This window comes from Pseudomyrmex gracilis, unplaced genomic scaffold, assembly GCF_002006095.1.
Source record: "Pseudomyrmex gracilis isolate BER0280 unplaced genomic scaffold, ASM200609v1 scaffold_71, whole genome shotgun sequence".
NCBI lineage: Eukaryota > Metazoa > Arthropoda > Insecta > Hymenoptera > Formicidae > Pseudomyrmex > Pseudomyrmex gracilis.
Window position 1 is genome coordinate 513,140 of NW_018020655.1, and position 14,345 is coordinate 527,484.

The following is a 14,345-nucleotide window of genomic DNA, read 5'->3' on the forward strand; positions in this document are numbered from 1 at the left end:
CACACACACACACACACACGTACGTGTGACGTGCGTGTCGTGTACGCGTGCATCCTCTTACGTGTGCGTCGCGAGAGGTTCTCCGCGCGCGTATCTCTGTGTCCGCGTTTGTGTATGTGTGTGTGCGTGTGGGGCAGCGCGAGAGAGCGCACGCGCGCCTCGCGGCACCTTTGTGTGGGAGAGCGCGCGCGTGCGTGTGTACGCGGCGGTGAGCGCGTGAGCGTTTCACACCTGACTACTACGCGAGTCGTGCGAGCGACCGTGCGGACATCGCGAGGCGAACGCGATCACGGTAAAACGCGCGAGTTACGCCGAAAATCACGTTGGAGAGCGCGCGGATTTATCGCGCGGCGCTTACGGCGCTCGGACGCGCAGAATCGATTTATTTTGTCGGCACGGTCTGCGCGGCGAACACGGTAGGTTAGTTGACCGCGGAGCCGAGCGAGCGCTGAGCTGACAGTAGGCCGGCGACGTCACAGTGGGCCGGTTCGAGCCTTCCTTCGTTCGATTCAGGCAGGCTCCTCTATTCGTTTTACATGTAGCAAGGTAAATATTTAGACGCGGTGTTTGACGATTTCACGAGAGAGAAACGTGGCCCAGTGCGCGATTAATTAATTTCATCGTCGTTATTTCGTACGTCGTCGTCGTCGTCGTCGTCGTCGTCATCGTCGTCGTCGTCGTTTATCGCGGGGGCGGACAGTCCGTTTGTCCGCGACTCGACGACGGTTTTTGTGACGCGTGCGAGATCGTCGTGAATCGAATGTCTTTCACCACCCGAATGAGACGACGGACCAGCGGGAAGAAAGGGAGAGGGAAAAAAAACAGGGAGAGAAGAAATGTATGTATTTGACAATACCGAAAGGTGATGCGAGCAACAACAGTTTTTCCTCGTCTTCGTCGTCGTCGTCGTCGTCGTCGTTACACGTCGTTTGTCTACGTACATTGTTTGTCCACGTTGCCACTTGTCGTGTTTGTTAACCACCGCTGCCATTGTCACCGCTGCCCATTGACGTTCCGTCGCCGTCGATCGTCTGTCACGAGTCTGACGACTCCGCGGCCAGACGGACGGACGTACGGACGTACTGACGAACGGACCGACCGAGAGAGAGAAAGAGAGAGAGAGAAAAAGAGACGTATCGAGTGAGAGAGAGAGAGAGAGAAATACATCGATCGGAGGGATCACGGGGAGAGCGAGAAAAGTCGCGCGACCTCGCGCCACGCGAAAAGCGTGTCGCGAGACACGCACTTGGTTTCTCGCAAAAAAACTCAATCCCGAGGTTTCGCCGAGTGACAACTTGGTTCCGCGATCGGTTCAGCATCCGCGCGTGTTGTTGTCACGAAGGACGATCTCCGTTATTATTTTTCTCCTCCTTCGTAGTCTCTTTTTTCCGGAGAGCGCGCGCCGGAGAAAAACCGTCGGAAACAGAGACAGAGAAAGAGAAAAAGAGAGAGAGAGAAAGAGAGAGACACGTGAAAACGCGCGCTCTTGACAGCTCGTGCCCGCAGCGCGGCGCGTTCGGGTTTCGCGCGCGCGTTTCCGGACAGCCGCGATTATAAATCCCCGACGTGGCGACCTTGCGCGAAACTCTTGGCAATCGCTTTCGAATTTCTCGCGGCCGAATCTCTCACGACGCGTGTGTGACGTGCACGCGCGTTCTGAAATAGTTCAGCTTCCTCCTCGACGGGACGGCGAGAAAAAGCTCGCCAAGGAACAAAGAGAGAAAGAGAGATAGATAGAGAGAGAGGAAAGGCGATCGTCTCGGGAGATGTACGCTCTTGGCACGGTGGTAGTCGCGCGTGCCGCGATGATGACCCGCCGCGACACACGTGACAGTGAGCAAGTGCAACGCTTACCGCGCTAGGGAGAAACGCGTGTTTCGAGGAGGAAGCGCGAAACACTCGGGAAACTCTCTCCCCGTCGTCGCAGCGAGACGTCGTAAAAAAAATCCTCTCTCGAAAGAGAGAGAGAGAGAGCGTCGCCAACAGACGCTCGGCGCGACGACGGAATCTCGACGGCTTCTGTCTCTCCGCGGAGAAACGGAGAACCCGGTCCGTTTACGAGCGCGCCCCGTTATGACGTGACACACTTGTAAAAATCGAGTTACACGAACATCGTAAACCATACACCCAAGGGGGAGGAGAGCAATATCGGGGCGAAGGTGCGATGATGATGATGAGACACATGTGTGCTGCCCGGAGTGCGTGTGCCGCCAACACGGGCGGGACAAAAATATCTCACGTGCGTCGAGAAATTGAAAGAGAGAGAGAGAGAGAGAAAGGGAGGCAAGCGGCGGGTTGTCGCAGCACATATGAGGAGATGAGCGGTGAGCGAGCAAAAGTAAAGTATGACGGGCATCCCGAGAAAATCTAGAGCGAACGCGGCCCGCTCTCCGACGAGAGCGTCGCCGAGAGAAGCCTCGAGATATTCTCTCTCTTTCTCTCTCTGTCTCTGTGTTTCTTTCTTTCTCCCTCGCGGGTTTCGCAGCGACAGAAAGACGAGGTGAATCCTCTCGACGAATTATCAGTAAATGTTTATCAATTTTGTAGAACGCGCTTTTCATCACGCACGTCTCATCGGGGGTTTATCTCCGAGAGATTCAAACGGATGTTTCGCATCTCTCGCTAAGTAACGTCTTCCCACGCATTTTTTATACACGAAATTGAGAGAATACGTTGTTGTTTTCCGATTCCAAAAGAGAGAGAGAGAGAGAGCGAGAGAGAGGTCAAGTTTTGCGCGGCGAGTCGCTTTGTAGTGAAAACACACGCGGCGGTTATCGTTGTTGCGAAATTTTCGAGATAATTGTTTTGCGGAGAGATATACGGTTGTTTGTTTTTTCTCCCATATGTACAGGCGGTTGACTTAAAAATTGAACAACCGCGAGACGACGCGATCTTTTGTGGGAAAAAAAAAAAAAAAAGAGTTCAAGTCGTTACAGTTCGCGCGAATGGAAGAAGAGCAAAGGGGAAACTTGTGAATGGACGTGTGTGTGTGTGTGTGTGTGTGTGTGTCGATACGCGAGGAGAATTCTTTCGCGAGTATCGCTTTTTCGTGCGCTTTTTTGCAGATCCGTCTCGCTCGACAATGCGTAGACTTTCTGTCTGTCTGTATATCGTATTCGGGTTTCCGAAACGGGGTCCAATAATAAGCGTATCTTCTCTCTCTCTTTCTCGCTTTTCTGTGTGAGAAGTTTCCTTCCGTGCCAAAATCCACTTGGCGACACACACACACACACACACGCACGCTCTCTCTTTCTCTCTTATCCTCTGCCGCTTTTAATTAGTTGAATTCGTTCGCGAAGGAGAAGCCCGCGAGCCATTGTTAAAAATCCGATCGCGTATACGTTGCGACATCAAGTGCAAAAAAAAGTGTTAACGACGGGGAGCGCAACGCGAATGCGCTCTGTGATCAAAAATCCTCCCGGCTTCTGTGTGTATCTCCGCGCGAGCCTTTGAACCAGAGAGAGAGAATTAAGTTTCGAACTAATTCGATTAGTTCTGACATTTCGTACGGATTCGTTAGGAATGAGGTTTTTTTTTTTTTCCTCCGAGAGAGACAAACCACGCGCCGCGCTCTCCACGCGCGTATTATATATATAGTCAACTTTGGACTGCGGATTATGACGCGCGCGCGGATTACAACGCGGAGACACGAGGGAGTAGCGCGATCGTTTAACCTACAATTTTATATATACGGCATACACATGTGAGAAATATGTCCGATAATGTTTTTGTTTTTGTTTTTGTTTTTGTTTGTTTGTTTTTGTTTTGTTTTTTCGCTTCCATATTTGTCCGGATTGTACGAGATCTTTTTGCAACGCGCATTTTTAATTTCGCAAATATCCGAGTGATTCGACTGTGAAGCAAAACCGGAGCGGTTTGTTGGCTGCGAAATGAAATGAAATACAGCAATATACAAAATTTTGCGAAACAATCAGATCTGACGCGATTCTTCCGATGCGATTGTGCAAAAAAAAATAATAATAATAAATTAAGACTGAACGAAGTAACCGAAAAGAGACCAAATTGAAAGGTCAACCTGGAGGTTGAACGCGGATGATAACAAGCAATATTCAGATTTAATCGAGCTCTCGTGACGAGTTTAAAAAAAAAAAAAAAAAAAAAAAAAGGATTTAGGACGAGCCAATGTACGTGATGTACGCGCATAAAGTTTTTAATTAAAATGTCTATGATAAAAAATTCGCGCGCTTCGACCCTTAATTTGGATCTTCAGTGACAATCTAAATGAAGAAAAAAGATACCAGCACACGTTTTGATGAAAATTATTTTAAAACATTGACGGGAGATTTCGCGGTAAATAAATTCAGATTTGAACTTTATAGATTATTTTTTTATTTTTTTATTTTTTTATTTTTTATTTTTTTTTGTGATCGTCCTTAGCCTTTGTGTCGTCGAATGAGTTTCTTCAGGATCGATTATTGCTAAGTGTTGACATTTTGTTACTAAACTTATTTCATTTTTTGTGTGATTATAAATTTTCATACATGTGGTTTTGAAACTTTGTGCATTTGCGGCACGTGCGAAGGTCGACGGTCACAAATGAGCGATTGAAACATCTCTCGCGCGAGAGAGATCTCATTTTCATCGTGTAACTAACGACTTACTAGAAGTCAATTTGGTCTTTTTTGGTTAATTTGTTTTTATATCAAACCGGGAGAGCGCTATGTTAATTACACGTTTAAACGAAATATTTGATTCGCTCGGTTCAGTGTTGCCAAAATCGTCAGAGTTTTATTATCGCTCAAGAAACGACATTCAAATGTCAAACTCGAAATATCTAATTCCGTTTTTTTTATTTATTTATTTTTTTATTTTTTTGGCACCTTGAACCGTCTCTGACGCGTTTTATTTTTATTTGATTTTAAAACGTCAAAATCTCTCGCAAAAACTCCGTCATCTTCTTTCGAATGTGTCTTCGTTTTATTTAACAGGAAAACAGTCTGACGTGTGATTAAAATTTTTTGACGAAAATTTCGAAAGGCGGCGGTAAAAAAAATTACACAAAGATTCGGAATTGGGTTTAAATGTTGCGCGTCACACGTCGCCGCTTTTTTTTTTTTTTTTTTTCTTTCGTTTCGCGCGCGGTCCCTAACACGACGACGCGTAACAGCTTCTCTCGGTTCCGATCGACTTTCGCCTTGACAGAGACAGACCGCGTGACGTATCACCCGCGGCGGCGCGAGGATGAGAATACCGAAGAGACGCTCCGTCCTCGTTCCGTTTGGTCTTCGCGCCGCGCGGTCTGTCTTCGTCGTCGTCGTCGTCGTCGTCGTCGGAACTGCATTCGACGCGCGCGCGTTGTCACGTCGTTGCGTACGTCAGAAACGTCAGAGAATTTTGCGAACCTCCGCGGGGAGAGAAAAAGCGGTAGTTTGGAATCGCGCACGCTCGAATCCCGCTGTTTATCGCGATGCAAATTTGGATTATCGCGATAATTCCGCGTTCTCGACTCGTTTCGTTCGCCGCGACGTTATCCCGCGTGCATTTGGATTCTTGAAATTTGCAAAATCCAGCGGCAAAAACAACTCCTCTCGACAGATCGTCGGATTTGCCTAATTTTTTTTTTTTTTTTTTTTTTTTTTTTTTTTTTGACTCGCTCAACGGAGAGAGAAACTGAACGACAAAGTGAGAAAAAATTCTCGCCGCTAAATAAGTAAATCTCAAATTCTTCGATCAAAGTTTACGAGAGTAAGAAAGAGAGAGAGAGAGAGAGAGAGAGAGAGAAGATAATAAAATATATTCGCGGGCGCGATTCTCCCGGCGGTACAGCCCTGCCGTTCTAAGCAGCGTAAACATTTGACGTTTCGCGAAGGTCGTGTGCTTTCTCTCTCTCTCTCTCTCTGTTTCTCTGTCGTTTTCGCTCCGTCTTTTTTCCCTGTCATTCTTCGCCCGTCTTTCGCACGGCACGTACGCACACGTAAGTTCTCCGACGTTTTAACGATCGTTACGCGTTCAATTGTTCACCGTCGTCGCTGTCGCGCGTGCAACTTTCCGACAAGAACCGCGTCGCTTAGTTCCGCGGCGTGTTATCGTTGGCGAACGTGACATTGAGGATTGCCCGAAAGAGAGAGAGAGGAAGAGAGAAAGAGAGAGAGAGAGAGAGAGAGAATTGCAACGTAACGCACCGCCGCGGCGTTTAGCCGCTGTATCGCAGATACAGCCGCGACGTCGCGATGCGCCGCGCCGCGGCGTCGATCAGCTGGCGTCGCTCCGTCTCTCTCCCTCCCGTCGGGATGCCGCCGCTGCCGCCGGCGTGCACGCCGACTCTCCCTCCTGCCTCTCTCCCGTATTCTCTATGCGTAAAACAGAATACTAATAGCGCATGCCAGACGCGACGTTTAGACGTTTGACGTGAGTCAACGTGCGTGTGTGTGCGTGGAGAGAACGCTCGTTTTCGAAAAAACTCGCTGATACAGATCCGTAAGGAAGTTTTTTGATTTTTCTGATCCTCGAGGAGAGGAACGTTCTTGTTCTCTGTCCTGATTTGATTTTGTTGAGAACATTGCTTGTGTTTTTTTTTTTTTTTTTTTTTCTACAAAAATTTTTCAGTGAACAAAAATCGCATCACGTCGCGATATCGAAAACGACGAAAAAAAAATTCGGAGAATTCCACAAGTCGGAAGAGATTTGATTCTTATCGGGATGAATCGAAAGGATCGATTACGCAACATACGCACTTTCGAGACAAGTCGTACGCTCTTGGTGAGTGAATTTGCGCTACAACAGGTGCAATTCTACGTCATTTTTTTTATCTTGTGCGTGCGTGTGTGTGTTTGTGCAAAACTGTTAAAGGTTTTATCTCGGTGTAGTATTTCGGTTTGAGATATTTTGAAGCATTATTGAACGTAGAGACGCGTTACTCGTGGGAAGTTTTTGAATCGTGGAATAAGCGCGAGGTTCTTCCATTCTTCGACCTTAAGAGAACTCTTGTTACAATAGATGTGTCGAAATTGACAATCTCTCTTTTTATTCCTCAGGTTTCTCAGGTCGATAATAGAATCTCGAAGAGATAAAATGATCTCGCTGGTGTAACGTTTTTTTTTCGAACAATTTTGTCGAATTTTTTTTCCCCAAAAAAGATCGTGAAATTCTCGCGCCGAAGTGTGAAAATAACGAAGAACAAATCGTCGTTATACGGAGAGAGCAATCTCTTCGATTAAAGACGCGCAAAAATAGTTCGCGCGAAAGATTTCGTTTGCTCGCGAATCGATTGCATCCGCAATCCCGCAGTTGATTTTTTTTTTTCACATTATCCGAGTTTGCAATTGTTGAATTTATCTTCGCGACACGAAACAGAAAAAAAAAAAAGCAAAATTTTCTATCGCGCACACGCACGCGCACACATGCGTTTTCGTTTATCGGTTTGATTCGGCGAAAGAGAAAATTATACAATGATCATTATGAAGCCGAAGGGGTTATCTCGGGAGGGATATAAGTTAAAAAGTATCAGTTTCCTCCTTTCTCTCTCTCTCTCTCTTTCTCATTTTTTTCGCATGAATTGCACGATAATAAAACTAAAATAATCGCTCCGCGGGCATAAAGCCAGTATCAATCTAGCTCCGTGGTGAAAAGAAACGACCTGCTCTGCTACATTTTGTACATTTTCTGCACTGATTAACATTCTCGTGTTTTTCACGGTCGTTAACACTGATAAATCGAAAGAAAGCGACGCGAGCGCGCGCGTCTAAACTTCATCTTCCGTCGAAGCATCGATTCGACTATTTTTACTTTTTTTTTTTTTTTTTTCACGACGTTGTTGCGGCGAGATAAGTGCGCGAGACACAAATTTACATTACACACATCGCTCTCTCACGAGACGTTTTGATCTAATAGCTTCTGCGGAGACGTTTGTGACAGTTTCATCTTCGAGTTTTTTTCTCATCGTATCGCTGATCGATTGAACATCGCGCAAATTTTAATTCCTCGATTACAGTCTCTACAAAAAAAACAAACAAACAAACACGCCGTACGAAAAGTTAATACGATTGCGATATCTCCGAAGTTTGACATTTTTTTGTCGTACGTGGCTTAACAATCTTGTGATTGACAAGGAAATTTTTGTCGCGCGCGCGACGTGTATCTCTCTACGCAATGACGCACCGTAAGCGGCGTGGGTTATCGATTCGTAATCATAATTGTGCAGATAAGAGCCACCGCGGGAGTTAACTCGTTCTCGAGGTGTTGCCTCTTGCGTGTGCGATTAGACGGCGGTCTCGTTCGCGAATTGAAGAGAAATCAGCACGTTCCGAGACGAGCGTTTATCGATTTCGTTGCTCGCGAAGAAACCGGAGCAAGAACAGAGAGAGAGAAAAAGAGAGAGAGAGAGAGAGAGAGAGAGAGACCCAAGAGTCCGTAACTCGATCTCTCATATTTCAAGCTTTTACGTTTGTCTTGCTTTTTTTACATCGGTTGCGCGCAAATTGTACAACTTTTTTTTACTTGCGATTTATCTGAGGAAACATTGTTGAAAACGTTCTCTTAAAATTACATAAATTATTGCCTTCCGAGAGTTAAAAATAGATTTTTTTTTTCATAAATATTGAAAATTCCTTCTTCGTTTGAAAAGTCATTTGTTTATTCATTTGAGGCTTCGACAGTTACGGATGATGATCTTTGAACTTTTCCACACGTCTATCGAAACTCCGTGTATATCGCGAAAACAATAAAAAAAATAAAAATAAAAATAAAAAAAACGTTACAAAAATTGCGTAACAGCTTTCTATCCCGTTGTCATCGAACCGGACGACTTAAATCGGTTTCCGCTGGTTCACGATCTTTTGATTGGCGGCAGTCTACAGAGTGATTTTCGATAGGCATCGTCGATAGGCGGTTTTGCCTACAATCTCCACGGACGTGCATACACACGGCGTGTGTTTTGCGCGCGAGCGTGTGTGTGTGTGTGTGTGTGTGTGTGTGTACAGCATGCAGCGATCATTTTTACAACGTGACGGAGACAGACGCGAACGAAGCTCTCTCCGGGGTCTCCCGGAGATATAGAAACAGTAATGATTGCAATATTCCGCCAGTAATTGCTCCAGTCGGCCACACTGTTGAAATATCATTCGCGCGCGCGCGAGACTCGCGTAGATTTGTTTTCCCTCTTCCCCCCTCGTCCTCTTGTTTTCCATCTCCGCGCGCATCGCGCGCCGCCATGCCATCGCGCGGCGTCGTCGGCCCGAAATGTCATTCTCCCGAGGTTTTCTCTTTTCCCGTGATTTCCTCGCCCCCGCGATCTCTGTCCGGCCCGACCTCCTCCCCGTCGATCTCCCTCCCCGTTGCCAAGCCCCCGCAACTCGGGGAACAACCGCGTGCTATTCTCGATGCCATTCATCGCGGTTCGAAATCGATACGTGCCATTAAATACCGTCGATGTCCGTTTTAAAACGCCGTCGAATCGAGCGTAAGGGAAAGGGAGAGACGCACACGCACACGCCGAGAAAGGGTTGGATTCGCTTCGAAAACCCGTTAGTAGATCGTTAATCGTGCCCCCCCGCCGCGTGTTAATAATCCGCGAATCAACTTCCGGACGAAAACGACGTAACAATATATTAGCAGACATGCCTGAGATATTTATGGCGCGCTCCTACAATAAGCGCCGACGTCACTTAACTTCGCGACTGTAACTTTAGTAACTAATTCTCTGTCTTTTTTTTCCGTTTCTATAGTCGATGTAAATGCACGTCGATATAAAGGCTGCTCGCCGATGCAAAGGTCTGAACCGACGATTCGCGGCGAGAGATGACCATTTCCCGCGCGTTGTTTTTTGAATTTTTGTTTACGTAAAGTATGTTTTTGAAAAAAAAAAAAAAAAAAACGCTGGACGCGAATCTCCGGACGACGATACTTTGTCTCGGCGCGCGCGCGAGCTGTCTTGTTCTTTTTGCGCGAGCGAACGGCGGCGCTCACGAGCGTGTCGCGCGCGTGAAAGGAAGCCCCCCTTTCGGACAAAAAGCTCACCACCGGGAGGAAGAGGTATTAGTCATTGGTAAGCGAGCGGAGCTTTTTTATCGTGCGATTCCCGCGATCGTGACCGTCGTCTCGGCCGATTTATGGCGAGCCGTCGTTATTTTTTCGCCTAACCTCGGCGCTTCTTCTGCAATGTGTGTCTCTCTCTCTCTTTCTCTCTCTCTTCTCCGTCTCTTTTCCTCATCGGACGCTCTTTCTTTTCAGGTTCTCTCCCGTTCCGCATCTCTTTCCCGTCTTTCTTTCCCCACTCTCTGTTTTTCTCTCCTCTCTCTCTTTCTCTCCGCGACTTTCCTACCTGCTTCCTCCGCGTTTCTAAATGTGGGTGGGAGAGAGGCCGGTCGTTACCACCGGTTAACGACGGCTAGGTGCTACCACCAGACACCTCTTATATCCCTTCCCCCTCCTCCCGTCGGAACCTCGTAACCGAGTGAAGTTGCGCGAAAAATATCCGACCGGGCTGGAATGCCGCCTCGCCGACCGGAAGTCCGGCCGTTACGCGTCAATTTCGCCGAGTAATTGACTCGAACATCCAGATAATATCATTATCCTTGACCGATCGCGTACGCAGCTGCAGCTACTTGAGCCTGACTCTTTCTCTCGTCGGTAAATTCTCGCGAACACGTCGTTTCCGAATTCTAGTTCGCGCGAAGAGAAGATTTTTTTTTTATACCGACTCGCGCGTGTGACACCCGCGACGAGCGGAGTGTCGATTGACGAGTGTAAATATCATTATTGGAACATCAAAGCTGCGGTATTTAAATTTGCGGTTGTTCTCTCGATGAATTTCAGACGCACCGGACCGCGTGTCTAACTCGATCGCGCATTCACCACTTCTCTCCTCCTCCTCCTCCTCCTCCTCCACCGCCACCACCACCAACCCCTCCCCGTTAGAAAAATTTCGTGTAAACAAGCGTTTGAGTTTAATGTCAACCGCGCGGGTCAACACTGGCGCATAATGGCAATATAATTCTCTCTTTATTATATTATATATTGTCTATGTTGAGCGATTCGATTATTCCGCGCCATTAATTTAACAAAATTTGCGTTACACCGCGCAGAAACAAAGCGTAAATTATTACCGCGATCAAAATTACCGCACCGTCATTGCGGTCTGGCTCGTTACGAGCGAGCGATTTGCTCATTCTAAAATTCATCATTTAATTATAATGCGTTACAACCGCTGTCACTCCGACGATAATCCCGCCGGCTGGGAACCGCATCGGTTCCCCTGGATTTCGCGTGTCGATCGCGCCGATTCGCGCGTAAATACCGATCGATAACCCGCGTCAAATAACTCGTGAATGTCTAGACTTTGCAGCGTGTGTGTGTGTGTGTGTGTGTGTGCGGGATGTCCCAAAATTATGTTGAATGTCCTTCCGGTCAAGAAGTCCGAGTTTTTCCTCGACAAGGTACTTTGTCCCGATCTTGATCTAATTGACGATCTAATTGACCAAATTAACGCATTAATTAATCGAATTGATGACCTCAGATGATTATTGATATTTATTTACATTATATACATTATATATAACAATAGATTTGTATAATATACATATTAGTAGAACTATTTATTAATAAATATATTTATAATATATTTATTAATATTTTATATAATATTTTACATTGTGTTTTTTTTTTCATAAATTCTGAAAACTTAGGGAAATTATTTGCTCGTTTACATTTTTATCAAAACAATTTTGTATTTTTTATTCAAGCTTGTTTGTAAAATTTTTATTACTTATTGTGCTCTGTATACTCTGAACGCGCCATTTTTTTTTTTTTTTTTTTTTTTTGTTCTCCGGCATCCGCGGCAGAAGAACATCCGGTCGCGAGAGATCACCTTACCGCGCATCTCTCAGTTATTCGCTTCGTCTCATTTTCCATCTCACAAATAGACACATCGACGTCCTTTTTCTCAAACAGGCAGTTTCGATAAACTGTTTGGAATGTTGTCGAAAGTTGTAACGAACGAGAGCCAAAGTGAAGTTGCGACTGCGTCTCCGATTCCGTGGCTCCCGCGAACTTTCGAATACCTCGCTCTGTCCAGGCAAAAGTTTAAGGAGCTTTTTGCAGTTTCGCGCTCGATCGACGCGTACTTTTCGCGTGGAAAAAAAACAAAAACAAAAAAAACTAAAAAAAAAAAAAAAACACGGATAATCCGACACATATTCTCTAACGAATCGGGATTCGATATTCTCTCGGTGAAAAATTTTAGGAAGAGCGCGCGCGCGCACACGTGTACAAGCGCCGACTTGTTTATAAAAAAATATTGTAAATCAAAACTTCGTTAAAAGCGTCAAGAATGTAATGGATTACGACTGGCTTTTCAGTTAGGATCAAGTGGCCCGTGTCGTCGACGCGCGCGTAATGGAAAATATTTTTACGTAATTTTTCGTCCGCTCGGCGCGGACGACATTCCTCGAGCGTTCGTTTTTATTTCCAGTTCCAAAAAAAAAGAAAAAAAAAACAAAAAATCAAAATACAAAAACACCGCGGGAAGTAGTCTTAATTGCGCGCCGTTGTTTAACGATTGGCAATTACTCCGCGATTACCGCCACCCTTAAGTGCCGGACGGGGGTGTTTGTTCATCTGTTTAGCGGACCTGCGCCTTCGTTATCTCAGTTGCTCCGACCACGATATATCGTCATTAGCCGTCACGCATCGTCTCGCAATACGCACACGCCCGTTAATTAACGCCGGACCTTATACGTTTCTTCCAAATAAATTTGCTCGTGGCTTCTAATTAACTCGAACGCGCGTTCGGTTGATACGTTCGGATAAACCGTACGTACGTACGTATATCCCACGGAAGAGCTTTGCGTGAATGTAATTCCTTAATGCGACAACAATTTCACGTGATGTGTAACAACATACCCGCGACGAAATACGCGTATCCCGGGCGCGTATAAATAAACAAATTCCAAATGGAAAACAAAAGATCAAGCGATTGCATTTCGATCGCAAAGTGCATGCATCTCTTTTTCCGCGTGATTACTCTGTATTTTTAAATAACTGCGTTGTATAGAAATTATTACAAAGTGTCACTTTTTTTTTTCTAATAATGTCAGCTTGAATATCATCTTAAAATGCCACGGATCGCGCGCGCGCGGGCGGGATGTGCGTAGGTACGCGAAAAAAAAAAAGGAGTTGCCATTAAAACTCGTATCGATATCCGCGTCTCGTTTTCGACAAAGGCCGACGTCACTGCGACGTCAAATTGCACCTGTCGTTGTTATCATTATTATTATTATTATTTTTTTTTTTTGTCATTACAGAGAAGGAGAAAATATTTCAGAGGATGTATATAACGTTTTAGCGCGCGTCGACAAGTGACAGTGGATTTAAACGCTCTTTAAACGCGAGAGCTATAGACGGAAAATCGTCTTATCTCTTGAACACGGCGTGCATAATGTACAATCGCGCCCCGAACCGTTTCTAATTCCGTGGAAAATTCCGAAAGTCTTCCCCTTCTCGGTATCTCTCGGCTCTTCAGCCGCGGCTAATCTCTCGCGACAGTAATCCATACTTGATAATCGAATTTTTGTCTTTTTTTTTTTTTTTTTTTCGCGCAAGCTACTTTTTTATTTCCAGACGCGTTTTTTTTTCTCGCGGAGAGAACACGAAAATCATTAAAAGCGCGTTTCTTTTTCGCTTATTTGATGAAATGTCCTCCTTTATTTTGCGCAGAATAAGACGAACACATAAATATGTATTTTATATATTTTTTTAATATAAAAATTTAATTACGTAATGTTTCGTACAATTAGTTTTGTAATTATAATTTGTTTGTAATTGTTAATTTTGCATGATTTGTTTGCATGTAAATTATCGATCAAATGTACTTTGAGTTTTATCGCGCAAAAAGCGCGCGAAAAATCGCGTCAAGTCTTCGTGGCTTCTCCGAGAAAATCGTTTTTTTTTTTTTTCAACAGATTTTTTACAAAATGCACGCGTTTTAAGTTGCTTTCTATTTGAGCGCCTCGAAGCTCTGTATAAGCTGCAACACATATAATATAACAACCTGTGGAAACGCACGCGCCGTCGCATATCTCGTCGCCCCGCGCGAGAAGCATCGCTACGTAAAAGCGTCGTCGTAACGATTCCGCGAAACGAAAAAAAAGGGGAACAAAAAAAAAGAGAAAAATAATCCTCACGTTGCTCATTGTCGGTGCAGCACGTGCGCGCAACGTTCCGTCGAACGGGCGTCGAATGCGCGCTGTTTGCGGAAAATCTGTGCGCGCGTGTCGATCGTGACGCGCGCAGATCTGCGTGTGCATTCGCGACGAACGACGGCGCGATTTCGTAAGACGCACTTGACGCAAACCAGGGACGGATCCTGAAACATTTCCAACGCGACACGC

The 14,345-nt window shown here is 45.6% G+C and overlaps 1 protein-coding gene across 1 annotated transcript in view; it reads left to right on the forward strand.

Annotated features, from left to right (window-relative positions):
- The first annotated feature begins 474 nt into the window (after positions 1–474).
- LOC109854679 (longitudinals lacking protein, isoforms H/M/V-like) overlaps positions 475–14,345 on the forward strand; it is a 29,355-nt gene continuing 15,484 nt past the window's right edge. The window contains exon 1 of the mRNA XM_020428013.1: positions 475–546. The gene's annotated coding sequence lies outside the window, so the exon portion shown is untranslated. The remainder of the gene's footprint in view (positions 547–14,345) is intronic.